Genomic DNA, 27,892 nt, shown 5'->3' with positions numbered 1-27,892 from the left:
CCTGCTCCCAACGCTGCCCGAGACTCACCATCAAGAAGCCTCCCTGTCCTCCTCCGGCCATTGAGACGGCCTGGGGCAGGGACAGCACAGGGGCGGCCGTCCCTGTGGGTGCCATGCAGGCTCCAGGCTCACCGCACTCCAGGTCCCACCAGGGGGCACCCTAACAAGCCCTGCCTCCAGGCTCCGGGGTCACACCCACCAGCCGCCTCCCAGCGCTGCCTCCTGCTGGATCACAGGTGAGTCACAGACCAAGGGCCCTTCAGCCCTTGACTGCTCTGGATGGCGCCTGAGACTTGACTCCACCCACTCCTGAGGCCCTGTCTGTGAACAAGTCACCGGCTGTCTCCCACTCGTCAGTTCTCTGACTTCTGCTGGACTTAAATATCCAGGTATCAGACAGAATCCTCATTGTTTCTCCTGCGGACTAAGGCTTTTGAGCTGTGGTGTTGGAGAAGACTCTTGAGAGTCCCTTAGACTGAAGGAGATCAAACCAGCCCATCCTAAAGGAAATCAACCCTGAATACTCATTGGAAGAACTGATGCTGAAGCTGAAACTCCAATACTTTTGCCACCTGATGCAAACAGCCAACTCATTGGAAGAGACCCTGATGCTGGGAAAGACTGAACACAGGAGGAGAAGGGGGCCACAGAGGATGAGATGGTTGGATGGCACCATTGACTCAATGGACATGAGTTTGAGCAAGCTCTGGGAGATGGCAAAGGACAGGGAACCTGGCGTGCTGCAATCCATGGGGTTGCAAAGAGTCAGACATGACTGAGCGACTGAAGACAAGGCTCATAGAACATCTCTAACCAGATCTGCTGGCCACAGGTAGTGGTACCTTTGTCCTGTCTCCCCATCTATTCTCGCAACCCACCCATCCAGCTGTGTCACTATCTGATGCTTTCTTTGCTGGACACCTTCAAGGCACCTCGAGGATCTCCGGGGTGGACACCCTTCAAGGCCACATGGCTTCTTAGGGACCAGCCCGGGTGTGAAGGAGGCAGTCCCGAGTCCTCTGGGGAAGGTAGCATTATCACCTCCTTGGTTCAAGGCAGAGCTGGGGTCACATGGCCGTGGCAGGCTGGGGCTGATTCCCAAGGTCTCTTCAATGCCGCCCTCCTGGGTGGCACTGCTTCTCACCTGGGCACGAGAGGACACCTGTGACACCTCAGTGAGCACTGCTGTGTCTCTCTTCACCACTAGATAGTGAGGCCCCCCTGGGCAGCAGCCCATGGGGGCCAGCATCGCTAAGGAGGGAATGCCAAGGGCCCCAGGGATTTGGAAGTGGCGGGTTAGTAACCACCGAAGGGAGAAGGGACACAGCTTCTGTGGAGGAGGTGGGCAGGGAGTTGGACCTTGAACACAGCAGGGGCCTGGGGCTGATGGAGGCGACCAGAGAGGTGGTGGAAACCAGGTGTCTCCCAAACAGTGAGTTGGTGGAGGTGGTGGTGATGGGGGGCACAGTTCTGGAAAACAGGGTGCCCTTAGGAGTGACTGTGGTAGGTGGGGGCCCGGTGACGGAAGTCTGTAGGAATGCGGACTTTGGGATGAAGGCAGTGGGGAGCCAGAGAAGGTCTGTGAGCAGCAGATGGCACCAACAACCAGCACAAGGAGCCTGGACCGGAGGGTGTGCACACCACGCTCCCCGGAGGAGAGCAGCCCTGCCTCCGTCTCGGTGCGTTGGGAAGCCCGTTTTGGGGGACTTCACTTTCCCCCACTCCTTCCTGCAATGACTTCTCTGTTTGCCCATTTCCCCCACACCCAAGAAGTGCAGCAGGTTGGGGGGACTCTCTCTAGGACTTGTAAATCCTCTCCTTGCCCTAGAACCTCTTGCCTGCTCCTGTGCTGGGGAGCTGGAGGAGAAAGCAGAGGTTCCCGGACGCACCAGCTGGACTTCAGAGCTGGCAGTTTGGAGAAGCACCCGTGAGAAACATGATTAACCAGGATTAGGGTCATATGAGAAGGAGCTGGATCAATTTTCATGCTTTGAGCTGCACAAAAGGGAATTTAAATCCACAAATCTCCTTATGTGTGTAGACTGAGGGATGCTCAAATCGGAGTCCAAAGGCATCCACACAATATTCAAAGTGTGTAACGTGGTCAGGAATCTCAGGAGTCGCCCTGTGTAGGCACCTCCAGGCAGACGCCAGGTCCCAGAAAAAAGAGGGGTTTCCTGATTTGGGTGGCGGAGAAGTCATGACAAAGGAAAGACAATTCAGAATGTCTTTTCCCCACCACACCCTCACCTCGGGGGTCTGCCCTTGGTTCTGAAGAGCTGGGGGTTCCCTGACTTCCTGCCAGGCCCCCTGACTTCAAGGGGAGATCTGAACTCCGATGATTAACAAAGGGCACCCAATCGGCTCCTGGAGGGGTGTTGAGGGGGGCTGATCTCTGGTGACGTCCAGAATGGGGGCTCAGATTGCCGGATAAACCCAGCGGCCAAAGCGGCGAGGAGCCCAGCACCCACCTGTGCCCTGGGGTGGGCAGGGGCCCCAGGGAAGCATGTGTTGGGCACAAACCATCCCTGGAAGTCAGCGGTCGGAGGACTGTCATGGTGTCCAGTGGGTTGACTGGGATAGAACTGGCCCAGCTCCCCTCCCCTGGCCGAGCCCCGTCTGGGAAGAGAGGAGGGGCCGCTCTGTGTATTCAAGCCCGCAGCGCTCTGGGCCCAAGTCACCCACGCGGGGCCCCCTCCCTAGCCCCGAACTTGGGGAAGGAGGGACACCTTGCCCTCTTGATGAGGGGCTGTGCAGCTGTCCACCGGGGGGACTGAGAGCAAGGGTGTCTGAGCAGATGCGCAAGGATGGTGTCGGGGGCCCCAGCGAGCTCCTGGCGGCTGAGGTCGGGTAGCTTGCGGGCAGCAGAGGCCCAGCGAGCCAGGCAGGAGCACGCAGACCAGGGACGACCTGCACACGCGGGGGACGTGGCAGGAGTCCTCAGTGCCGGGAGCAGCAGGGAGGCTTGGAGTCACGGGAGGCGGGGATCCCCGAGTGAGTATTCCCCATTTGCACCCACAGCTGGTGAGTCCCGGAGAAACCAGCGCTGATGGTGTGTGTCGGGGAAGGGGGCAGGGGACCTGTCTCTAACATCCACAGCTGGGCGTCAGGCACAGAGCTGGGCGCTCCTCCCAGGCCGTGAGGGGGTGATGATATCTCCGTCAAGGTCAAAGGTGAGGGCTCTTGTTCAAGGGCACCTGGCCAGGGATGAGCCTGAGATTCAACCGAGGGTCAAAGCCATCCTGAGGCTGCCGTGCCCGCAGGAGGCCCTGCCCTGCATCTTAATCCCCCTTGGGGGATGTGAGGGGTGCCCACAGCCAGGTGGTCCTCTCCCGCTGCTGGAGCTTTGGCCCCTCGGCCTTGCATCTCGCCGTCTGTAATGAACGAATGCCATCTATTAATAATAAGTGCTCATTGTCCAAGGCCTTATTTGACCAAAGGGGCTCAGGCAGTTAAAGCACGTGATCATGGTCAGCCATCCGGCAAGCAGGGGATGGAGACACAGAACTCGGGCCAGTTTCTGTTTCCTGTGAGGGAAGCAGAAAGAGGACGGAGGACTGAAGTTCTGAGGACGGAGGACTGAAGTTCCAAGGACGGAGGACTGAAGTCCCGAAGCATGATTAGCTATGTGACCAGCCACCCTGACTACACTGATCCTGTGTGTGCAAAATCGGAACCGTAAAAACCCACGCCTTGGGAGTGAGACGGAGAAGAGCTGTGAGCTCCACAGAGGCCAGTAGTCTATCCGACTCCTCCTCTGTATCGAGTGTTAAGAGCAGACATAACTTGTGCCCTGACTGTGCTGAGTGTACCTCTAAGGACTGGTCTAAGAGCTTTCTTCCTGTGAACTCACTAAGCCTATTAATACGCCCATTTTACAGATGAGGAAAATGGAGGCTCAGGGAGGTTAAGCCATTTGGCCCAGGGCTGTACATGTGGCAAGAGGGACACGAAAAGGTGATCTAGGGTCAAGATCCTGTGCTCTGCACCTAAGCGTCTGCCCCACAGCCTGAGCTGCTCTCACGGCTGGGGTCCTAGCTGGAGCCCAACACCCCCACTGTGGGTGCATCCACACCGCCTGGAAGGTCACACCCCACTCAGCCCTATTCCCACTCCCACCCCTCCCTACAAAGTGTTCACAGCTACTACCCATCCTCTATGCAATGGGGGAGGCAAGTCAAGCAGGAAGGCAGGAAAGAGTGAGCTACACTGACCCGCCCCAGACGGCGAATGCTCCCCTTGTGGCCACAGGTGCTTGGGGACAAAGCCGTTCTGCCCCAGCTCCCTGGCCGAGGGCGGGAGACTGCAGGGTCTGTCCCCTGTCGCCCATCAAAGAGCCTCCCACTTGGGGAGCGTGGCACTTTGAAACCCTCTCGTTCTGCCTAATTTGCTTTAAAGCACAGACTTCCTTTCATCTTTTCCTGAAATGCTGTGGTGAGAGGTGGGCTTTAAAGAGACTGACTGCTGCCCTGGGGTCTCAGAGGCTGGCCGGGCTGGCAGGTTCAGGCATGTCTCGGGGTCTGGCGGAGCGTACCTGACACCAGGCAGGGTCTCCACCCGAGAGTCCCAGCGCTTCTATTCTGCCAGCTGGGTGATCTCACCCAGCCACGGGGCAATGCACATCCTTGTGTCTGAGTATCCTGAGCTGACACAGGGGCCACTGGAGTTTGTGGGAGGGACACTGGGGTAACTACAGCCCTCCCCAGATATATAGTACAGGGTAAGAGTGATGGATAACGAAATCAAGCCCATGTTTTATGGCAAGACAAGAAAAATTTAAACACAAAGGTTATCTTTGTCCGTGTGGGCCTGCTCCTTCCATTTTAGGGTGTGTTGTACGTCCCTATTAATCAGACCACCATTCCCTTCTCCAGGGAATCTTCCTAGCTCAGGGATCGAATCCAGGTCTCCCGCATTGCAGGCAGATTCTTCACCGTCTGAGCCACCAGGGAAGCCCGACTAACACTTTCATTTTAGTGTGCGTGTTGTGCATCTGTATTGACCAGACCTGCTTAGAAGACGGGTGTTCCTGATGGCTCAGATGGTAAGGAATCTGCCTGCGATGTGGGAGACCTGAGTTCAGTCCCTGGGTTGGGAAGATCCTCTGGCGAAGGAAATGGCAACCCACTCCAGGATTTTTGCTTGGAGAATCCTATGGACGGAGGAGTCTGGTGGGCTACATGGGTTCGAAGAGTCGGACACGACTGAGTGATAACACTTTCACTTTCTTTCACTTCCTTAGAAGATTCCTCCTTCATCTCATCAAGGGCCACCATATTCTTCAGGAGATAAACTTTCTTCTTAATCTTGTGAAGTTTCACGAAGACCCATATAACCCATTGCTTGCTTTGGATGTGTAGATCTGGATTGTGTAAACTGTCCATAACATGTCATCTGACGTAGAACTTTTTGTCTCCAAAATGTGCATAACTGTGCTCTGATTTCTAACATGAGGAATAGTCCTCCAAGCTTTCTGAAAGACTGTCTCCTGGGTTATAATCTTCGTGCAGTGCTAAGTCGCTTCAGTTGTGTTGAAGAAGAGTCAGTTCTCTGCATCAGATGGCCAAAGTATCAGAGCTTCAGCTTCAGCATCAGTCCTTCCAATGAATATTCAGGACTGATTTCCTTTAGGATGGACTGGTTGGATCTCCTTGCAGTTCAAGGGACTCTCAAGAGTCTTCTCCAACACCACAGTTCAAAAGCATCAATTCCTCAGCTCTCAGCTTTCTTTATAGTCCAACTCTTGCATCCATACATGACTACTGGAAAAGGAAAAACCATAGTTTTGACTAGATGGACTTTTGTCAGCAAAGTAATACCTCTGCTTTTTAATATGCTGTCTAGGTTGGTCCTAGCTTTTCTTCCAAGGAGCAAGTGTCTTTTAATTTCACGGCTGCAATCACCAACTGCAGTGATTTTGGAGCCCCAAAATAAAGTCTGCCACTATATCTACTGTTTCTCATCTATTTGCCATGAAGTGATGGGACCGGATGCCATGATCTTAGTTTTTTGAATGTTGAGTTTTAAGTCAACATGTGATCCTCAGGTTGGCTCAAATAAAATTTTCCATTTCTTTCTTAGATGGACTGTTGATGATGCTTTTTTTTTTTTTTTTCTTTTGTCCACTGGGGCAAGATCTGAAGAGGGGCTGCCTCAGCTGTTTTCTCTCTTGCTCTATTCTTTTGCTCTCTGGGAACCTGACCCTTTTCACCTTCATGTCCTCCTCTCTCCCAGTGAATGACCAGCATCTTTATCAGGGAAGATCCTGGCAGGTGAATTCCACGCAGGTGTCTGCATGTGTGCTGTGAACTAGAGCTGCAACTCAAACAGTTTCAATCTCAGTTAAGAAAGGAATAATCCAAAACCTAGAAGGCTGAACTATCAGGGTGAGTTTGCTTCCTCACATTAATGCAAATAATAAGTACATGGTCTTCTGATTCATCATATACGCCTAGGTGCTTATTTCCTTCCTATTTTACAGGTAGATAAGCAGGCGTAGAGAATAAGTGCCTACTGATAATCCATGACCTAGGAAATGGTACCAAGAACTTTCACTCCTTTTTGTTTCCTGAACTCAACCTCTGAAAGCATTGACTAAGTTATGTTGTTATTGTTCAGTCGCTAAGTTGTGTCCCACTTTCTATGACCCCATGGACTGCAACACGCCAGGCTCCTCTGTCCTTCATCATCTCCCAGTTTGCTCAAATTCATGTCCATTGAGTTGGTGATGCCATCCAATCATCTCATCCTCTGTTATCCTCTTCTCCTGCCCTCAATCTTTCCCAGCATCAGGGTCTTTTCCAAGGAGTCAGTTCTTTGCATCAGGAGGCCAAAGTATTGGAGTTTCAGCTTTAGCATCAGTCCTTCCAATGAGTATTCAGGACTGATTTCCTGTAGGATTGACTGGTCAGATCTCCTTGCAGTCCAAGGGACTCTCCAGAGTCTTCTCCAACATCACAATTTGAAAGCATCAGTTCTTCAGTGCTCAACCTCCTTTAAGATCCAACTCTCACATCCATACATGACTACTGGAAAAACCATAGCTTTGACTGTACAGAAGAACTCACCCTGAGCTGAGGCTCCAGGCATGAAAGGAGTAAGGTCTCTCCCACTTCACAAGTCTCTCATCTCTGACATAGAACTCTTCTGTTTTGCCAGCATCCCCGAAACACTAACAAGTTAGTTTATTAGCTCATAAGTGAAATAAATCAAACCCCAGACCTTACACCCATTAGCTTGTAAGTGGAATAAATCAAACCCCAGAGTTTACTTTCCATATCTTAAAGTATTTTGTTATCAGCCAAAATTCCTTGTTGATGGAGTGGCTGTTTCCTGTCCCCTCCCGGCTGGTGAATTTCACGTCTCTAGCACCACTTTCCCAGGAACTTCCCTGGTTCCCTCGCCTCTCCTTTTCCCCAGAATTCACATGAGGCTGGGATGTACTGGATGGAATGAAATGGACCAGAAGAAAATTTGCACTGATTAAAGGAGAGACAGACATTAGCTTTAGTTAGCAAACAAAGAATGTGTTGATCCAATGAATCTGGAGTTAACATTGGGGAAAACGGAAAACATAGAAAAGTGAAAGTTTCTGAATGTTCACATTTTTGTGACCTTAAGAGTGAACTCAGTCACAGACTCTCTAGAGTTCGACCAGATGTAGGAAACTGTCAGACTGAGCCGTAACTGCTCTGAATGCACAGACTGTGTCTCTGGTGCCTTTGGCCCTGGCCCCTCGTGGGGGCCTGTTATGGGTAGATGGACAGGTGGATAGCCCAATGATGTGGATGGGCTTGCTGGTCAACCACCAGGCTGCCTGCTCCCTGGGGAGGAAGCAGGGCGGGCTGAGCCACACGGTACAGGAGCTTTTTGACCCTTTCTTATGAGAAACGTTCAAGTAACCAGGCGGAACTGCTCTCTGATTATTCTTTTTCCAGCTGAATGAAATTCAGTTCATGGACGACTTAATAAGTCCTTTTGGGCCCTGAAGAAATAGACATATTCCTCTGCTCTGGTAAATGAGTTTCTGGCTCTGCAGCCCCAGGTCTCAGATCAGGGGGAGGTGAGGACTATCTGAAGCTCTACTCTGAATGCCTGAGGCAGGACGGCCAAGGTCGTGCCCTCTTCACTGGGCACCTCTCTGCTGAGAGCGCCAGGTCTACAGAATCAAAGGGGCGCTGCTAGAAGGCTCTGTCCTTGGGCTGGGCTGCTGCCTGCCTTGGAGGCAAAGGCTTGTGGCATTTTGAGATCGCAGAAGATCACAGGGAGAACCAGGCCTTTCCACTTTTTCTTCCCCCCAGGTGCAGACACGAAGGCTCTAGACGAGGATGTGACCTGTCCAAGGTGGCCAACGTGGTGGCAGCAGGAAGATTAGAAGCTGGCATCCCTCATTCCCAAAGCATGTCCCTTCTGGCACAGCCGGGCTGTGAGCTACTCCGGAAGGAGCTAGACAAGCATCAGTACCAAGGATGCAAAGGAAACAAACGGAGCCCCGAGGGGACGGGGTCTGCTCAAGATCACAGCCAGCTAATGGCCAGGCCCACGCCCCCACCCCCACCCCAGGCCCTGCTCAGGGCACTGGAACCTCCTCTCCTGCGCTCAGCTTGAGGTCAGCGGTGCAGCCCCAGCCTACTTTCTTGCTCTCTTCCTGTGGTTTTAGAATCCAGGTTCCTGCCCTGCTTGGAAAGATGAGCTTAAACTAGTGCATCACAGCATGCTGAAAACTCAGTCTTGGTTTAAACATGCATTATGAGAATAAACACAAAGCAAGAATGTGAAACTATTCCAAGTGTCACCCAAGGGCACTGCGCTGTGCTTAGTAGCTCAGTGGTGTCAGACTCATGGACTGCAGCCCACCAGGCTCCTCTGGCCATGGGGATTCTCCAGGCAAGAATACTGGAGTGGCTTGCCCTGCCCTCCTCCAGAGGATCCTCCCGACCCAGGGACTGAACCCATGTCTCCTGCATGGCAGGCGGATTCTTTATGGACTGGGACACTAGGGAAGCCACCCAAGAGTGAACTGTGCAAAGAAGATGAAGGATTGAGACCAGCAATTTCTTGTTAGAGTCGCACCTTCCCTCAGCCCCATTCAGTTCTGTCTGATTTTTCCTACCATGCAACGGCTAGTCCCTGCCACAGCCCTAGACATGTGGAGGTGACGGATGGAGGGAATAACAGAGATGATCAGGAGCTGTTGCTGGGAAGGTGGGGAGGCAAACACACAGACCATCAGATGCCAAGGGTGCGAGGTATAGTAAGCACATGCCCTGCCCCAGGGCCTTTGCACATGCTCTTCCCTCACCTAGACTGTCTTAGGGTGGAGCCCACGGGGCTCACTCCCTCACTGCATGCATGCTTCTGCCCAGCTGCTCTCCTTGAAGAGGTTTTCTCTGACCACCTTAAGACAGGATCACTCTAGGGGTCACTCTTGTCACTAGCCCTTTTGTTCAGCTGCATTTTCCCTCATAGCTTTAATCACAAAAGGACACTCCATTGTACACCGAGTTTCTTCTTTCTTTGTCTATCTGTCTCCCCACCAACCAGGGGGGCAGGAACTTCACCAGCATCCCTCACTGCTGCGTCAACCCCACTGAGAACCACACTGGGGCCTCAACGGATCCACGTGGACCGACGGCAGGGTGAGAAGTGGTCCAGTCTCAGGGAGCAGAGGTTCATTCTGCTGTGTGCACAGTGTGGGTGAGGGGTTTCGGTCACTTCCCAGCCTTGGTGTCCTCATACGGCAAATGGAACGATTCCAAAGACAACTCAGTTGGCCTGACACGTGAACGGCCGGCCACAGCACCCAAGGGGTGGGAGCAGGTGCCCTCTGATCCCTGGACCTTGTGTCTGGAGGTTTCCGGTCCTCGCTCAGCTCTGCTGGTCCCTGCCCAAGCAGATCGGCCATCCTCAGGGAGGGGAAGTCAGCCCAGCCTACACACTTCCTTTGGTTTTTGCAAAAGCAGCAAACCCCCAGATACTATAAAACCACACTGTGTATCTGTACGGTGCCCAGAGGTGTGGCCTGCAGGTGTGAGAGCTGCCTGCTGAGTTCCTCTGTGGCCGGAACATGACGCAGGTACACTGCCTGTGCAGAGGCACCTGGCCCGCTGCGGGGCCCACGGGTCTGGTCTGAGCCTCTGACTGACCTTCCTGGAGTGGGATGGCCCCTGTCAGTCACGGGAGGCTGATCCCTGAACCCATGTGTGCATCTGGCTCTGGGCCTGTCCTGATCAGGGTACAGCATTGTTTTGATCACATGCCACCTCTCCCTCAGTCCTCTGCCCCGTGGCTCTTCCTATCAACCCAGGAATCTGCAAAAGCATCGTTAAAGGCTCACCGATGCCGCAGCTGAAAAACCACAGCCGGGGGTCAGTCTTAGCTGTACTTGGTCCATAACCCACTGTACAGACGGGCAAACTGAGGCCCCCATGAAGACAAGGGACTTAGCAAAGTCCACACCAGGTGATGTGGCAGAACCAGGCTTAGAACCAGCTTTCCAGACTTCTGGACAAGGACATCGACTGTGGTTTTCATGTTTTCTTTAAACTGAATCTCACCCAGGCAGAAATGAGCTACTGAAACTCAGTTTTTCCGGGCCACATGGCTGGTGGGGGGACCCCCGGCCCAGCTGCTGGGCCTCTAAAGGGGTTCAAAAACCAAAACCGTTAATAGACCACACCCAAAGTCCACACTGGTGGCCTATGAACGTCACACCCACTTCCACCCCCACTCCAGGGTTTTTCTTTGAGGAGTTTGGAGACCAAATCAGGTAGTTTGCGTGTGGTCATGTTACTAAATGGGGCTTGCTCATATTCAAAGGGTTTTCAATAGGAAATCTTCTGAAAAGGAAGAGACTGGTTTCAAGGATGAGAAAGAGGAGAGGGAAGAGAAGAGACGTGAGAAGCAGGAGGACCAAGGCAAAGTGGGCGTAGTCAGAGCCAAGGCGAGGCTGCAGGAGGAAGGCTGGGGGAGAGCACCAGTACACAGCGAGAGCCCGTTTAGATACGGGGGGAGGAGCAGGCAGCTCCGGATGCACTCACAGCCCTGCCCTCCGTCCCACCCTGGGGGACATTCCTACTTTTGGAATCACAACAAAAAGACCCACTCATCTTCAAAACAGTCTATGGATACAGTCTGCACGTAGGGTTATCTGGTCTTTACAACAAGGGGGTAATAACGCATTTCTTATTTGTATCTGTTGGAGATGTTGATGAACTTGTGTGTCTTAGACACTCAGTCCTGTCTGACCCTTTGTGACCCCATGGAAACTGCAGCTCCCTAAGCTCCTCTGTCCATGCGGTTCTCCAGGCAAGAACACTGGAGATACTGATGTATTTGAATGTGTCAAAAAGTGGAAGTAGTTAACCAGGACAGTTCAGTGATTAGATACACACCCCATTACCTGACCACTGTACAACCAAGCGGGATTAGAAAGGCTTGCCTTCTAAACGCCATGTAGGTATGGAGAGCCTATTGTGTTCTGGATGCTGTAGGAAGCACAGGAAGAAATAAAATAGTCACCAAGCCACAGGTCTCCCACACTCAGGTGGAAGAGGATGATCGAACAGCTTAAGGCACAGAAAACAAGGCAATTAAGAGCACAGATTCTGGTGTCAAAGAGAGCTGGGTTCAAAGTCCAGCTCTGCCACTTATGGGCTGTGTGATCTCGGGGGAGTCCCTTAACCTCTCTGAGCCTCTGTTTCCTCATCTGAAAAATGGCCAAAAGAGAAAAAAAACCCACACTCAGTCTTACAGAGAGGGTGTGAAGATCTAAGGAGAGCGCCTGCCTCGTGCTCAGCTCAGACAGAGTGAATGCTGAGCGCTGGTGAGAAGCGACAGAGCCGCGGAGGGCAGAGGGACAGCAGTCACCTTCAGAGTCCCGGTGTGGGGGGAGTCGGGGGACCTGAGGGTGCAGGCTTCCTGTTCCACACCCAACATGAAAGCTCCGCGCTGCCTGATCGCTAAGCCGGCTTTCTGCTCTAGAGCGCAGACGGAAGGGTGTGCTCGGACCGGTGACCGCTGTGCGCCCTGCACTGAGTTTAAGACGGACGCTTCACACGTGGGTTAACCTACAGCTTCCCATGGGACACAGGAGGAGACTGAGGATTGTCAGGCAAAGCCTGGCGGGGTTGGAGGGGGGCTGGAAGCCTGTGGGGTCGAAGCCCTTCTCTAACCAGAGGACAGACACGGGCAGGTAGCACTTGTGGGTGAACTGGTGGCAAATCCCAGATCACACGTGGTGGCGGGGCACGGGGTCTGATCCCTGAACATTCTAACCGGCAGCAGACCGCTGGGTGTTTTGGGAAGGGGGAGAGAACTTGAATCTGAGGAATCAGGAGGCGTCATTGCTATTTAGCTATTTTTCCTAAATGTGAAGGAGCAGGGAGGGCCCTCCCTAAACAACAATGATGACACCCTATAGTGTTATCATTACACATAAACCTGCAGGCTTGCAGCAGGTCCAGCCTCATGCTCCACCAGCTCCCGTCACCTGTGAGGTGTGCAAAGTGCTGTCCCTCCTGGGGGTGGGGGTGAAAACAACCTTACGAATACTCAAAACCCCCAGGCCGCTTTCTCTCCCCCTGACCTGAGCTCGCTGACCTCTGCCCATCAATAACGAACGACCTGTGCCTATTAGTGTCCACACCGCAGTCGCCCCGGCCGGCAGGAGGGAGTCACTGCCTAGGGTGGGCTCAGGCTACCTCCGACTCTCCATGGAAACCATATGAAAGGACGACTTCTTTTCATTGAAGCCCTAGTGGTAAAGACTCCTCCTGCCAATGCAGGAGACATAAGAGATGCGGTCTCGATCCCTGGGTTGGGAAGAGCCCCGGGAGAAAGAAATGGCAACCCACTCCAGTATTCTTGCCTGGAGAATCCCATGGACAGAGGAGCCTGGCAGGTTACAGTCCATGGGCCTGCAAAGACTTAGACACGATTTAAGCGACTTAGCACACGCGCATAGTTGATTCACAATGCTGCTACCTGCACTGTAAGCCCCACCTCTCAGGGTTGGTGGGAGAGGTAGATTTTGAGATCATACCCTTAAAGCGTCCAGAACCGTTCCTGGCACATAGTAGGGACCTTAAGAAAGGAGAAACCATTACTTCTTTCCTCCCTGGGGCTGTCCTGGAGGACAGGCAGGAAACCTGAGTGCCTGTAGGGGCAAGGGTTGGTAACTAGAAGCCCTTCCTCAGGTAGCAAATGACTCCCAGTGATCCTCGGAGTCACTTCACCCAGAGGTGCAGGTCTCGGGTTTGAATTTCCTCAGCGAGGGTCAGGCAGGTGGACGGGGCTGGGTCCCCGGAGAGTGGCTCCTCTTGGCGCCCAGCCCAGAGAGCCTTTCCTGGGTGGCTGCTGTGTCTATTGGCTGCTGGCAGCTGCCTCTTCCTCCAAAGGACTGTCCTGGCCAGACAGGAGCTGCCCAGGCAGGGAGGAGACCACCCCGGCCCCCAGTCTATGACAGAGGGAATCAGAGCTGCTCGAAGGTGACCCCTCTGCCTCCATGTGGAACTAGCCCTTGGTGGGTGCCCTGTATGCTCTGGGGTCCCCTGAGGCCAGGCTGAAGCTTGATTCCATCCCGAGACACCTCCCTGGCCAGCCTCTGTCTTCCCTCCCTGCCTCCTCAGTAACCCACATGCACCAAGTCCCTGCCTCAGGCTCTGCTGGGAGAGACCTGGGCCCCCCTGGGTGAGGCTGGTCTGACGTCAGGAAGAGAAAGCCTCAACGTGAAGTGCTCTGAAGTTCCAAGAACTTGTTTTCCAGAGCAGGGAGGCTCCCCGGTCCACCATCTGGTCCAAACTCCTGGCTTCATAGAGAGCAGCAGAATGGTGATGGTGACCCCACGGTGAACAAAGAAACAGCCTTCTCCTCTCGCAGCTCGGTCATCACACAGAGCGGAGCACGGGAACACTTGGGCAGCCAAGTCAAGGGGATGGCGGGACAGCGGGGGACAGGGAAGCTGGCCCTGGGGTGAAATCCAAGCTGAGCTCCTGAACGAGCCGGCTGTGCAAAGGCAGGGGTGAGGAGAGCGGAGAGCAGGTGGAGGGGAGAGTCCGTGCAAGGTTGTAAGGCAGGAATGAGCCAGGCAAACTCCCCCCTGAAGCCCAGCACTTTGAGCCAAGGGATGATTTTACAGGACGAGGAAGTAGGGCCTGATCATGCCGTTCCCCTCCCCCAGGGCGGGGGGAGCAGAGGCTTGTCACCCAGGAAATTAGCAAAGACGAGCGACTCTTCATGACCCTGACCTTGTCACCTCCTCTGGTTGAGCTCTGTCCTTGGGAAACCAGTGCATGCCTGTCCCACTGGGGTTTCCCAGGCCACGTCCATCTTTCACACCGAATATTTCAAAGCCAGTGATCATATTTCAAAGCCAGTGATCAAGGCTCGTGAGTAAACCCATTAGTGGCCCTTGGAACATCAGCTCCACTTTCCAAAGAGTTTCTTGGGCTTTCACGTGAAGGCGCCCGGCAGACATGAGGCTGATAAGCATTTGCACAAGGGCCGTAAATCTGCCCCCCTTCATGTCACCCCACATCAAATGGACAGGGCGCAGGAAGCGTGGGAAGGACCTGCTGGGGAGAGCAGTCGGGGCAGAGTACAGGCTTTTGGGCGGGGTGCTCGTCGCCATCCAAAGGAAGCTACAGGTCCTGTTGCTCACTGGCCGGGCAACTTGAAGCCAGTGCTGAGAGCATTGGAGCCTCAGTCTCCTCCTCTGGAAAATGGGAATGGCAGGAACCACGAGAGAGTGGACTGAAGGCTGCGGGCAAGATGGGGACAGGTAACTGGACTTCATCACTGACAGTATCACGTGCCTGGCCTCGGCAGTCCTCCTCTGCCTGGGGCGCCGACCCCAGCTGGGAGCAGCACGGGGACATGGGGCAAAATCCATCATGGGTTACAGACAGAGCCTGGAGTAGAAATCTGAGGATGCCCACCTCCTATTCTTCCTTCCTGAGTCCTCACACTGTACTTCACACAAATAAACACTGACCTTTTCAAACAGGATTTCAAGTGATAAACCAAAGCGTTTGTTGCCACAAGCAGACAGAAGGCAAAGAAAGGAAATCCTTGTTACTGCCCTCTTTAAATCTGCAGCCTTAATATCCAGCACCAAATTAAATCTTTCTGACATACTTGCACATTTGGGCAGTAAATACTCATCTCAGGGGTTTTAAAAGGTTGACAAACACAGTTTGAAAATTCTCATCAAGCCAAAGCTTGCTAAGGGACAGAAAAGCAAGGTTATCTGGGCTTGGAACTTTCATTAATGGTGTACGGGGAGGTAGATATGCAGGAAGTCTGCAGTCCTTATGAAAGTGGCAAAGATTAACATGATGGAATTGTTCTGGAGCATCTAATAACACAGGAGAGTGACTGTCTTCAATGAGCACCTACTGTGTGCTCAGCATTGTTTACAATAGAACATTTTAGTGAATGTTCTACTGTGTAAAACACTTTATGTGGATAAAGCTATTCAATTTTCCAAACGGCCTAGTATCAGGTACCTTATCATCACCCCATATTTAGGCAAGCACAGACAGGGGAAGTCACTTGTCCAAGGTCACACAGCGAGTCTTGGCAGAGTCAATACCAGAAGCCAGATTGACAGGTTCTGGAGCCGACGCCAACAGTGACAAACGGTCCTAAGGTTTCTCCCCTCCTCTTCCTACAGACCTTGATGGTGATATATCATCCTTTCCATTCTTAGGAAAGCCCACTGACTTGCAGAAGGTGAAGGGTTTTTCCCAGGTCACAGGCCAGCTATGAGTCAACTCAGGGACAGTCCAGTGCCCAAGCCTCATTTCTGCCATGCGTCCCAAGGCTAACCAAGCCGGGAGTGGGTCGGAAGTAAGCTAGGAGGAGAGAACAAAACCATTCAGCCTGTTCAAGTTCAGAGAACCAAATGGATCTGCCTTTTGCCAAACCAGTCTGGGTTTTCACGTGAATAATTAAAATTCTTTAACAGGAAATTTGTATCTTAGGCACAGCACTGGGTATAAGGAGATCTTTGAAACTAACACTTTCACGTTTCACTAATTAGAATGATTCAAACAGCAAAGAGACGTCATTTCAAACCTATCAGAATCTCGAAGATGATGACATCTGACCTAACCCTGACCTCTAGTTCCTCCTGGCCCACAAGGCACACACCCAGAAAAACCTCCAACTGTGATTTGGGGCTTGCAGACTCACCCAGAGTGGACCAGAGTCTACGCACTGGCTCAGCATTTCCCAGGAGCGTGATGCTCAGAGTGGAAGTGCCCTCCTCGTTGTGGGAGGGGAGTCAGTGGGTGAGACCAGGAGGAGGGAGCTCTGCCTTGTCCTGTTTCTCCCTTCTAACAGATGCCCAGGCTCCTTCAGGTGGCTCCCTCCCCTCCGCTGAGTGCCCTCTTTGGGGTGGTAAATACCCAAGCCACCTGTCTATAACATGAGCAGAAAGGGTCCCTGGAGACTCCTCAGACTTCTGTGTTCCCTGGGCAGTGAGGTGCCCTCCTGGGGCCCCGACCTCTTAAGCGTATGCTCGAGGCTGGAAGGAGTGAGGTTGTGGGGGGTGCAAGAGCCTGCATTCCAGGTCCAGACATCACTTGGGTCTGCCGGCTACGACTGTGCCTTCCTAGCCCAGGGCTCGGGGCTGTCCCTTGCATCCTGTGGCTCAGCCAGTTTCGTAGAAAGGGAGTCTACACCACTAGTGTCCACACTGGCCTCTGCCCACCCTATCAGCAAAATCCATCTCCCGCTCACTGTCCAGCCCACCCTCCTCACACCTCACAGTCTGGATCACTCACCCTCCCTTCCTTGATGTCTCCTGGGGTGATCCAGCCTCCTCCCCCCACCCCACTATCGTCTTCATTTCCTGGATCTCTTGTTGCCCGACCCACAGTCTTGGCCTTGCTAGCAGGACCTGTCTCGGGGGTGGGATCCTTGCTATTTTACCAGGGGAGAGCACCTCCCGTAAAAGGCCAGGCAGCTGGCCCCCCTCCAGGGACCACACCTGCTCCTGGAGCCCCCGGCCACCTCCGCCTGCCTCGCCCCAACACGTTCTTCCCTGCCCTCTCTGCTCTCCTCGGCTAACTCCACAACTGCACTTGCACTCACCAAGTTCAATCTGCCTCAGGGCCTTTGCACTTGCTGACTGGGCTGATTCTTTCTTATCCTTCCTTTCCCAGCTCAGATGTCACCCTTTGTTGAAAAGGAATAGAAGGGCAAAGAGTTTACATTTCTCCAGCTTTTTCTTTGTCAGTTTACACCTATCCACTTGATTATATTGACAATAACTCCGCGATAGCAGCAGAGCAACAGTGATGAACATGGGCAGCCCAAGGTCACAGCCGCATCATGGGGACCTGGAACTGCTCATGATCAACTCCGAGGTCAGGTTCACTTCTCTACGCCATGTGGCTGACCACAAAGGAGAGGAAACATCCCCCAGAACGCCTGAGATTTCACAGGCAGACTCTAAGGACACCAGTTCAAGGGCAGTCAGGCTGCCCAGGCATTCGGCTGGAGGGACCCTTCAGAACGAGGCCAGAGCTGGTCTCTGCACCCTCAGAGCTGAAAGCATTAGTTCAGCAAGAGCTGAACTAGTTCACAAAGAGCTCTCCTGGCGGCAGGAGTGCCCTGGCCTCCCTAACCACTGCACACCAGCTATTTCCTGCCGATTGGTGATGGGTCAGAATTTGCTCTCTGCTGCCTTCTTGGTCCAGCTTTTATGGAAACCATTCCAGGGTCGTTTATGACAACACAGTCGCTGAACAGTCCCAAGGAGGAGGCCTAGAAGCCCTGGTCTTACCCCCAGACTCTGCCATTACCAGTTGTGTGACTTAGAACTGGTGCCTTTCCCTCTCTGGGCTTCAGTTCCTGCCTCGGAACAAGGAGAAGTTAGGAGCCCATTGGGATGGGCTCAGTCGTGTTGCTCAGTCATGTCTGACTCTTTGTGACCCACCCCCTCCGCCCACCTACTGTAGCCCGCCAGGCTCCTCTGTCCATGGAATTCTCCAGGCAAAAATACTGGAGTGGGTTGCCATTCCCTTCTCCAGAGGATCTTCCTTACCCAGGGACTGAATCCAGGTCTCCTGTTTTACAGGCAGATTCTTTACCACTTAGCCACTGGGAAAGCCCAGTGGGATGTTGGACCATGATTTATCTACTCAGGAACCTTGATTCTGAGCCTCAGTTTCCCAATATGTAAAATGTGCTAAACCAGAGGGTGTGGAAACGTCTGCCTCACAAAGGTATTCTGTCTGTGCCATATGTGTGTGTGTGCGCACACGCTCAGTAACTCAGTTGTGTCCAACTCTTTTGTGACCCCGTGGACTGTAGCCTGTCAAGCTCTGTCCATGGGATTTTCTAGGGAATACTTGAGTGGGTTGCCAGTTCTTCCCACAGAGGATCTTCCCGACCCAGGGATCGAACCCAAGTCTCCAGTGTCTGTTGCACTGTAGGCAGATTCTTCATCCCTGAGCCACCAGGGAAGGCCCCTGTGCCGCACAGCCATTGACAAAACTCTGAATTAGCTATAACTTAAAAAAATCAGAAAGCTTATCATAAAAATCTGGCCCTCTAGGCTTCTTTTGATAAAGGAGGAGAAAATTATGGAAGCCTGATCCCCCATTCCCCAGAGCAACAATTCCCTGCAGTGAGCACCTGCCGCGACCTTTGGTCAGAACTTGCTCAGTTTCCCCACTTGTCACAGGCCTTATTCATGCCTACTGTCTCCGTATCACCCACATGGTCACTATGACTAGGACTCCTGGATGAAAGGTCCTGAAGGTCTCCTCTGCTCCTGCTTTTGGTGACTTTTCTGACATCTTTCCTCCTCACTAATGCTCCCCAGCCATCCCCTGGGGTAGAGAGTGGAGGGCCACCAGCTTGAGGCTGTGACCTCCAGGGCTGTCTCCCCTGTGCTGCGGAAAGGGGAGGCCCTGCCTCTGCCAGGATTCCGATCCCCAGGTCAGCGGAAAGATGATCGCCTCCAGAACACACCAGCCAGCCATCAGGCCACAGGGAGCTCCCTGCCGCCACCGCAGCCTGCTATAGTTACCTGCAGTGTGTAATAAAGCCCCGCTGAGAAACCTTAGAAAGGGCCCCCAAGAAGTGTTTCCTGGTAATTTGCTGATCATAGAATGTCAGGGTTAGAAGGGACTTCACAAAAGCTTCTAGACCAACCCACCATCTGATGCTTCAATCTCCTCCAGAGTGGATGACACAATTCCTTCCATCAAATCCTGATGATTTGCCCATCAGGAGCTGAAAATATAAAAAAGGCAGCAAAGGCAGCCCCGCCCGCAAGTCCTCCCAGGCTGGGGAGGCCAGTCTGGCAAACAGACAATGAGGAGGCAGGATGTGCTCAGTGGTGTCCGACTCTCTGCGACTCCACGCGCTGTAGCCCGCCAGGCCCCTCTGTCCATGGGGATTCTCTAGGTAAGAATACTGGAGTGGGTTGCCATCTCCTTCTCCAGGACACAGGATGGCGTGGGCTCCGATTCTCAACAGCCACCATGAACTCAGCCCATACTAGACGCCAAACGCTCTGCATAAATCATCTCAGCGAATTCTCAAGAAAACTCTTCCTCATTTGCTGGTGAGGACTCAAGTTCAGAGAGGTTAAGGCCCTTGGTCAAGGTTGCACAGAATTTATAGGTGTTGCAGCAGGCTTTGAACCCAGCAATATGAGACTCCAGGACTGGGTCTGTAAACACGACCATAGCCTGCCATTCTGTAAGGGCGGCTGGGGAGCAGAGAGGGGAGGCTGGGACCCAGAGCCTGCCGAAGGGACAGATGTCTGTCCTGAGTCCAGAAACACACACAGAAGACAGAGTGAGTGCAGAGTGGGAGAGGAGCCAGGCTGAGGGCAGGGCAGGCCCAGGGGCCTGGGGCCTCGGTAGAAATCAGAGAAATGCCAGTAAAAACAGAACGAGACATCACTTGACACCTATTAGCCTGGCAAAAAGTTAGCAGGCACTGTGATGCCCAGTGTTGGCGGGTGGACATGGGAACTCATGCCCTGTGGATGGGAAGGTGGACTCGGCAGTGTCCTCAGACACCAGCTGGCAGTACTATGGCAAAAGTTACATGCAGGCATCCTCTGTGCCCCAGCAGTTCTGCTCCCAGCTATCCAAAGTGTTCAGGAGTCTATCTGGAATGCTCTCATGCATGGAAGAAAAATTCTGGTTCACGAAGAATTTTTTAAAACATGGGGAAGTGTTTCTGTTGTAATGCCAAGGGGGTAGGCGGCAGAAAATACATGGGATGAAAGCAGAGCCACCTCGTAGGGTAACCCAGGAAGGGCCCGGAATCACATGCTAGGCATGTTTAATTCAATAAATCAATGTGGTCAAGTCTTGTTACTACAAATAATCTTGTTTTCAGGACCTTATATCTGAAATTACCAGTTTCCCCTGTTCATCCGATACATATTTACTGAACACCCGTTGTATGCAGGCAATGGATCAGCTGGTAGGGCTATGTGGGTGCTCAGTTGCTCAGTCAAGTTCAATTCTTTGCAAATCAGACAAAGAATTTGCAAAATTTATCCCATGGACTGTAGCCTGCCAAGCTGCTCTGTCCATGAGATTTCCCAGGCAAAAATACTAAAGTGGGTCGCCATTTCCTCCTCCAGGGGATCGTCTCGATCCAGGGATTGAACCCACATCTCCTGCATTGGCAGGCAGATTCTTTACCACTGTGTCACCTGGAAAGTCCTACAGCAAGGAGTAAAACGTATGAAGAGGGCGTAAGTTCTAGGTGAAAGAGAGAATCATCAGAGAAATAAACGAGGAACAGGTCAAATGTCTGGAGACCGTCGATAGAGAATAAAGAACGAAGGACGGGCGCAGAAGGCCGGGGGCGGGTGTGTGCCCGTATAGCTGCCCTGTTTTGTGAATGAAAGTGAAAGAAAGTGTCAGTTGCTCAGTGTATCTGACTCTTTGTGACCCCATGGATGGTAGTCCTCCAGGCTCCTCTGTCCATGAAACTCCGTACGCAAGAATAAGGGATTAAGTTGCCATTTCCTTCTCCAGGGGATCTTCCCACCCCAAGGATTGAAGCCCAGGTCCCCTGCACTGCAGGCAGATTCTTTACCATCTGAGTCACCAGGGAAGCGATATTCGACACGGAATCCCATCTTGCTGGAGGCAGCCCCCTATGCCAGCAGCACAAAAGCTTCAGTGTCCTGCCTCATCTCCTTCCGGGGGGATGGTCCTAGTCATTCTCACTTCAGGTGAAACTTAAATGAGCTCATCAGGACTCCTAGAGATGCTTCGAATTCATCAGAAAGAGACGCTGAGTCTGGTCCAGCTGGTACCTCTCCTCTGAGTCGGGTACAGGTGGTTTCAGATTCTTTCAGTAGCAGCACGAGCCCCATGCAGCAGAGGCACGGTTCCTGCCCGCGCTGCTCACCAGTCTCCAACAAGAGGACCTTCACGTGCGGCATCAAAAGCCTCACCAAGTGCTCAGCTTCTGCCCCTGCGGTCCCCGGCTAGGAACCTGCTCTCAGAAAAGACTTGGCGTGCAGACAGTTTTATAACCAGAGAGGTTTACCATAATGTTATTTTTTTTCTTTCAGTCTCATTGAGATGTAACTGACAAAAAGCACTGTATAAGTTTAAGGTGTACAACATCATGGTTTGACTTACACACACCACGAAATGATAACAAGTTTAATGAACACCCATCCTCATATAGACACGAAATTAAAAGAAATAGAATAAAACTTTGTGATGAGAACTTTTAGGATTGAGCCTCTTAACATTTTTTATATCAGTATATAATACATGGGCTTCCCAGGTGGCGCTAGTGGTAAAGAACCCACCTGCCAAGGCAGGAGACATAATGAGAGGCGGGTTCGATACCTGGGTCAGGAAGATTCCCTGGAGGAGGGCATGGCAACCCACTCCAATATTCTTGTCTGAAAAATTCCATGGACAGAGGAGCCTGGTGGGCTACTGTCCATAAGGGTCACAAAGAGTCAGACATGACTTGAACGACTTAGCATGCTTACATATAATACACAGCAGTGTTAATGATGGCTGCCCCGGTGGCCCAGCGGTGAAGGGTCTGCCTGTAATGCAGGAGACGCAGGCGATGAGGGTTTGATCCCTGGGTCGGGAAGATGCCCTGGAGGAGGAACTGGTAACCTGCTCCAGTATTCTTCCCTGAACCCCCACGGACAGAGGAGCCTGGCGGGCTGCAGCTGATAGGGTTGCAAAGAGTCAGATACAACTGAGCAGGAACACAATGAGTGTTAGTTATATTTATCATGTTCTGCATTACATCCCTAGGACTAATTTATCTTATAACTGGAAGTTTTTACCTCTTTCTTTCATTCAAGTCTCTCTCCCTTACCTTCCCATCTCTGGGTAACCACAAATCTGATCTCTTTTCTGAAGTGCAACTTTTTATTATTTTTGAAGTGTAATTGACCTACATTGCCATGTTACTTTCTGATGCACAACATACAGACATTTTTCTTTATATTTCAAAATGATCACCATGATAAGTCTAGTTTTGATATGTCACAATACAAAGATATAGTTAGTGACTATATTCCCCACACTGAATATTTCATACCTGTGACATTTACTTTGCAACTGGAAGTTTGAACCTCTTAATCTCCTTCACCTATTTCTTTTCTCCCTTCCTTCCTCTCTGCTTCTGTTTCATTATGTTCATTTGTTTCCTGTTTTTAGATTCCACATAAGTGAAATCATACAGTATTTATCTTTCTGTCTGACTTATTTCACTTAGCATAATACACTTCAAGTCCACCCACTTTAGGTGGCAAGATTTCATTTTTAATGGCTAAGTAATATTCCACTATGTATGTGTGTATGTATACACCACATATTATATATATATATATATATATATCACATCTTCTTTATCCATCATGTGATTTTTAATAATAAAATGTCACAGAGCTCCAACATGCTCCACCTTAAGGAAATTACTAAGCGCGCCATAGTCCGTGCAAATATGTGTTATGCCGTGGAAAACTCTGCATCTTTAATAATGCTCATGAAGAATTTAAAACGAGAGGAAACATTTGCTATACTCTTAAATTGTTAAAAGACAATGGAAACAGTATTAGAATCAGATGACAGTTTTAACACGAGAGGAACCGAAACATATACAGTGAAAGAGAATTCTCTGAAATGCTAAAATAGGTACTTTCCTGAAGGGGTGGTTCTGTGGGATTTTTTTCTTTTTTTCACATTTTCTTCTCTTCTCAGGATTCTCTTCAATGATCATGGCTACTTTTATGATCATGAACTATAACTACCAATGCTCCCCAACCCTAAAAACTGGTGGTGCCTTCAAAGCCTTCTCCAGCCACCCAGTGCTTGGCCCCGGGACCCTGATCTAGCGATCCCCTGAGGCTGTATTTACTGAGAAAATCTCCCAGGATTTGGGATTTCATTTCCAAAAGCTTAGACCCAAAGAAGAGAAAGAAAAATAGGATGCAGTATACGATGTCAGCAAAGGTCTATGAGAATGCAGGCCAGCCAGGGTGGACCTGGCTCCCAGGAAGGAGGGCTTGGATACACCATCCCTGGATTCTGAGGCTCCCTAGGGCCCCACCCAGCCCCCAGAACCTCTCTCTCCAATCCCAACCGAAAACCTGGGACAGCGTCATTTTCACCCAGGAGCACAGAGAAGTCCTTCCTCATCTTTCAAAGCACCATCAAGGCTCCATATGGGTGAAGCTCCTTGCACTGTCCTGTGGGAACATATTACAGGGTCACGTATGCCACAGCAGAAGGTCTGAGGCTCAGAGAGGTCAATCAACTCACCCGAGGCCACACAGCTGGTAAGAGACAAGGCCTGGGACTCAGGCTTCTGCTCTGACCCCTGGAGGACTTCACCCCATGCCACAGCTGGCCCAGGAGCCCAGTGCTGGCATCCAGAGGCCTGGGTTCCACTCCCAGCACAGTTACTTAGCAGCTGTGGAGGTTGTGTTAGTTAACCCGCGGAGACCAGGTTCCATCTATGAGCTGGAGGCAAATCTGATGCTGACCCTAGGGTTCAAATGCTAAGCCTCTGGTACACTGTAAGCACAGGATCAATACTGTTGTTTTTGTTGTGACTTTTGTCCTCCCTGGAGTAAGGTCCCTCTCTAGCCTCATGGTGCTCACCAGCACACTGCCTCCCCCACTTCTAAGGCGCCCCCACCCCAGGCCAAGGAAAGAGCATCCCTGGATCTGTCCCCAGTCCTGATGGCCCATTGGGTAAGGAATCTGCCTGCAATGCAGGAGACAGGCTCAATCCCTGGGTGGGGGAAGATCCCTTGGAGAAGGAAATGGCCACTCACTCCAGCATTTTTGTCTGGAAGCGCTATAGTAAAGAGACCAGGACAGAATCACAAGAGGAGAGTCAATTCTGAGACATGAGCGGAGTGTTTCCAAACCGTTTGTTGGCTCAGTGTGGCTGCCTTCTGGCCAACTGTGCTCAGTTCCCGTCTAATTCCAAACAGATGGGCCTGGGCCCCACCCCAACCCTGCTCAGTTGCACCCCCTCTAGGGGCCTCCAGCCTTTGGACCAGAACGGTGGAGAGCCGCCCAGCTTCCTGGGGAGGGTGTGGTGCAGCCCTTCCTGGGGGGTTGCGCTGTCCTTCAAACACCGCAGTGGCGGAGGCTGAGAGGTCGGAGGGCCGACGGGCCCGCCCTGCCCCGGCGTGACTCAGCTCTCGGCACACGGTGACAGCCACGCAGGTGCACGGCTGTTGCGCCCTCCACGCTGAGGGGCAGGGAAGCCTAGCGGTTAAGCACAGGAACTCCCGGGCCAACTTCCCCGAGTCTGAATCTGGCGCTGCCAAATCTTTGCTGGGCACCCCTGGGCAAGTCTCTCAACCTCTCTGTACCTTTTTCCCTCTCTGTGTAAAGAAGGGGCAGTGATGCTAAAACCAGCATCTACCTCAAAGGGGGCCCTGCAAGGATGGACCACCCTGCCTGAAATGGTAGAACCAGGACACAAGCCCGGCAGTGTGCCCGGGACAGCACTTTAACCACCAAGCAACACTGCCACCTCCAGCTGACATTACCGTTTTGCAGGCAAGTTGACCCTCCAACTTCCTTTAGTTCTTCTAAAGGTAGCCTTACCTTGGAAGGCAGGTCTGAGCCCTGAGTAACGTGCGTCCTGACAAGTCCCTAAGCTGAACAGTCCACTGCCTTTGCAGACATGACGACTTGCCAGCCCTGGGCACCAGAGACCCTCACCCTCTGCTGTTCCCTCTTCATTACTCATTCCCTAGCCAGCACCCAGGGTCTGGGCTCCTGATGACTGTCCAAGATCAAGGGGAAGGAAGCTGGAAAGAGTGGATGATGACTTCAAGGCTCGCCAGGCATCCAGAGCCAGCAAATCTATGCAGAGGCTTTCATGAAAGGCTTGGTCTAATCACAGAGTTCGCTTCAACAAGCTAACGTCTTCCTTTCCATCCAGACATCTGTCTCCACACAAAGAGGGCTTCCACCCAGGGGTTGGGGGCCTAATTGCTGCGGGTTCCTGAGATACAATTACTTGTTAGAGAGAAACAGGGTGAATCCTGGGACTTGCAGGCAACAGAGAAACCACTGTAAAACCCTGCAATTACAGGGCAAGAACAAAAAAAGGAGCTGTCACGGCCCCTGGGGTGGAAATAGCTCAGCGTGGTTTTCTGGGTTTGCAGTACTGCCCAAGCCGAGGTCAGAGCGGCCACTCACGGGAGGAATGATGGGAGAAGTTCTGCAGCAGAGCGAAGTGGGAGGGGTGCACGCAGCTCCCTGGTGCAGAGGTGATGAGGGAGGGAGGAGCACGGAGCAGATGAGGATGGGGGACCAGAGGGCGCACTTGCTGAGGACCAAGAACTCCAGAACAGCATGACACTCACATACGTCACTGCACTTAGTTCTCAGAACAACTCAGCCATGTGGGGCCTTGGAGAACCAGTGGCCAGATGAGAAACCAGAGAGTCAGAGATTTGCTCCAGCCTATCAGAGTACAGGAGAAATATCAATAACCTTGGATACGCAGATGACACCACCCTTATGGCTGAAAGCAAAGAGGAACTAAAGAGCCTCTTGATGAAGGTGAAAGGGGAGAGTGAAAAAGCTGGCTTAAAACTTAACATTCAGAAAACTAAGATCATGGCATCCGGTCCCATCACTTCAAGGCAAATAGATGGGCAAACAATGGAAAGAATGACAGACTATTTTCTTGGGCTCCAAAATCACTGCAGATGGTGACTGCAGCCATGAAATTAAAAGACATTTGCTCCTAGGAAGAAAAGTTAAGACAAACTTAGACAGCATATTATAAAGCAGAGACTTTACTTTGCCAAAAGAGGTGCATCTAGTCAAAGCTCTAGTTTTTCCAGTAGTCACGTACAGATGTCAAATTTGGACCATAAAGAAGACTTAGCAGTGAAGAATTTATGATTTTGAACTGTGATGTTGAAGAAGACTCTTCAGAGTCCCTTGGACTTCAAGGAGATCCAGCCAGTCCATCCTAAAGGAAATCAATCCTGAATATTCATTGGAAGGACTGATGCTGAAGCTGAAGCTCCAATACTTTGGCCGCCTTATTCGAAGAACCAACTCATTAGAAAAGACCCTGATGCTGGAAATGGTTGAAGGCAGGAGGAGAAGGGGATGATAGAGGATGAGATGGTTGGATGACATCACTGTCTTGATGGACATGAGTTTGAGCAAGTTCTGGGAATTGGCAAAGGACAGAAGCCTGGTGTGCTGCAGTCCATGGGGTCGCAAAGAGTCGGACACGACTAAACGACTGAACAACAACAATCAGATACTGATTCTTGAGCCCAGATCTGACCAGATCCAGGCCCAGACACCCACCCATGTTAACTAAGGTACACATCCATATTGCCACTGCCTGGAGAAGGGGTTGCTTCTTAATAAAGGATAAGGTGAGAGTCTGTAGTACTCTGGGTTGTATTTTTCTACAAGTCCCAAGCCAAAGGAGAGGTTTGGGTTTGGTGGATAAAGTATTGGACTGGAAATCAAACCTCGGATTCAAATATTGCCTCTATCACCAATGCTGCGTCATCTCGGGCAAGTTACTTCAGTTCTCTGTGCAACCATGTCCCAGCTCGAGAAAGGGGGCTGGGGTGGCGGGCGAATTCAATCCACCCTGCTTCCCTCCAGTTCTGTATGCTTTCTCTTGCATGTCAGTTTGCCTTGGGGGTTATGAGCCAAAGCTCGGTGTCAGAGCACTGGGTTCAAATTCAAGCTCTGCTCCTGTGTGGTGCAACCTCTATGATGCAGAAAGCCTTGTATAATGTCAGGATAATAATATCCATAGCACAGGCAGTTATGGCAATTAAATAATGTGTGTGAATAGTGAATAGTGTGTGAATCGTACTTGAAGCACACAAGGTGTGTGCTCCTGCCTAAGTATATATTGGGACTCAAGCCACTCAGATCCCAGAACATTCCAGTGCAGGACGGGAACTGCTTACCTCCTGGGGGGTCTCACGCCTCAATGCCTCCTTTTCAGGGACTAAGAGCAGACAGGAAGTTCCAGGTGCCCCCAGCCCCCATCACAGCTCTGCGGTTAAGGCTGGGTGTCTCAGAAGTCTGTAGGCTGCGGCCAGGGGGGAGGCATTCCTAGGCTGTCAGGGATCGGGAGGGCTGAGCCGAATCCTCCCAGTGCCACCTCGAGGGGATGGCATGATCCACACCCCCTTAAAACCAGTGCAACAAAGACGCACCTGGAGGAGCGGATTCAGTGACCCGTCCAGGGGTCCCAGAGCCCACGAGCGGCCCCTCCCAGCATTTGGTGCTGGGAGGGAAGGGGCAGGATCCAGCCTGGCTTGCTAGGCTCAGGACGTGCAGGAATGTCACGGCTCGCTAACCCGTCCTGTGTCCTGACAGCTAGCCCTGTGACAGGCACGTGC

At 52.0% G+C, this 27,892-nt stretch overlaps 1 protein-coding gene across 5 annotated transcripts in view; it reads right to left on the bottom strand.

Moving 5' to 3' along the window:
* ST3GAL1 (ST3 beta-galactoside alpha-2,3-sialyltransferase 1) overlaps positions 1 to 27,892 on the bottom strand; it is an 89,852-nt gene that overhangs the window by 29,483 nt on the left and 32,477 nt on the right. Inside the window, exon 1 of one of the 5 annotated variants that reach the window (XM_061123151.1) lies at positions 29 to 130. The exons of the other annotated variants lie outside the window; for them this stretch is intronic. The gene's annotated coding sequence lies outside the window, so the exon portion shown is untranslated. Of the gene's footprint in view, positions 1 to 28; positions 131 to 27,892 lie in introns of those variants that run through there. 5 annotated transcript variants of the gene reach the window in all.

This window comes from Dama dama, chromosome 21 (genome assembly GCF_033118175.1).
Source record: "Dama dama isolate Ldn47 chromosome 21, ASM3311817v1, whole genome shotgun sequence".
In the NCBI taxonomy this organism is placed as follows: Eukaryota; Metazoa; Chordata; class Mammalia; order Artiodactyla; family Cervidae; genus Dama; species Dama dama.
The sequence above is the reverse complement of the archived record's forward strand: the minus strand, read 5'-3'. Positions and strand labels throughout refer to the sequence as shown.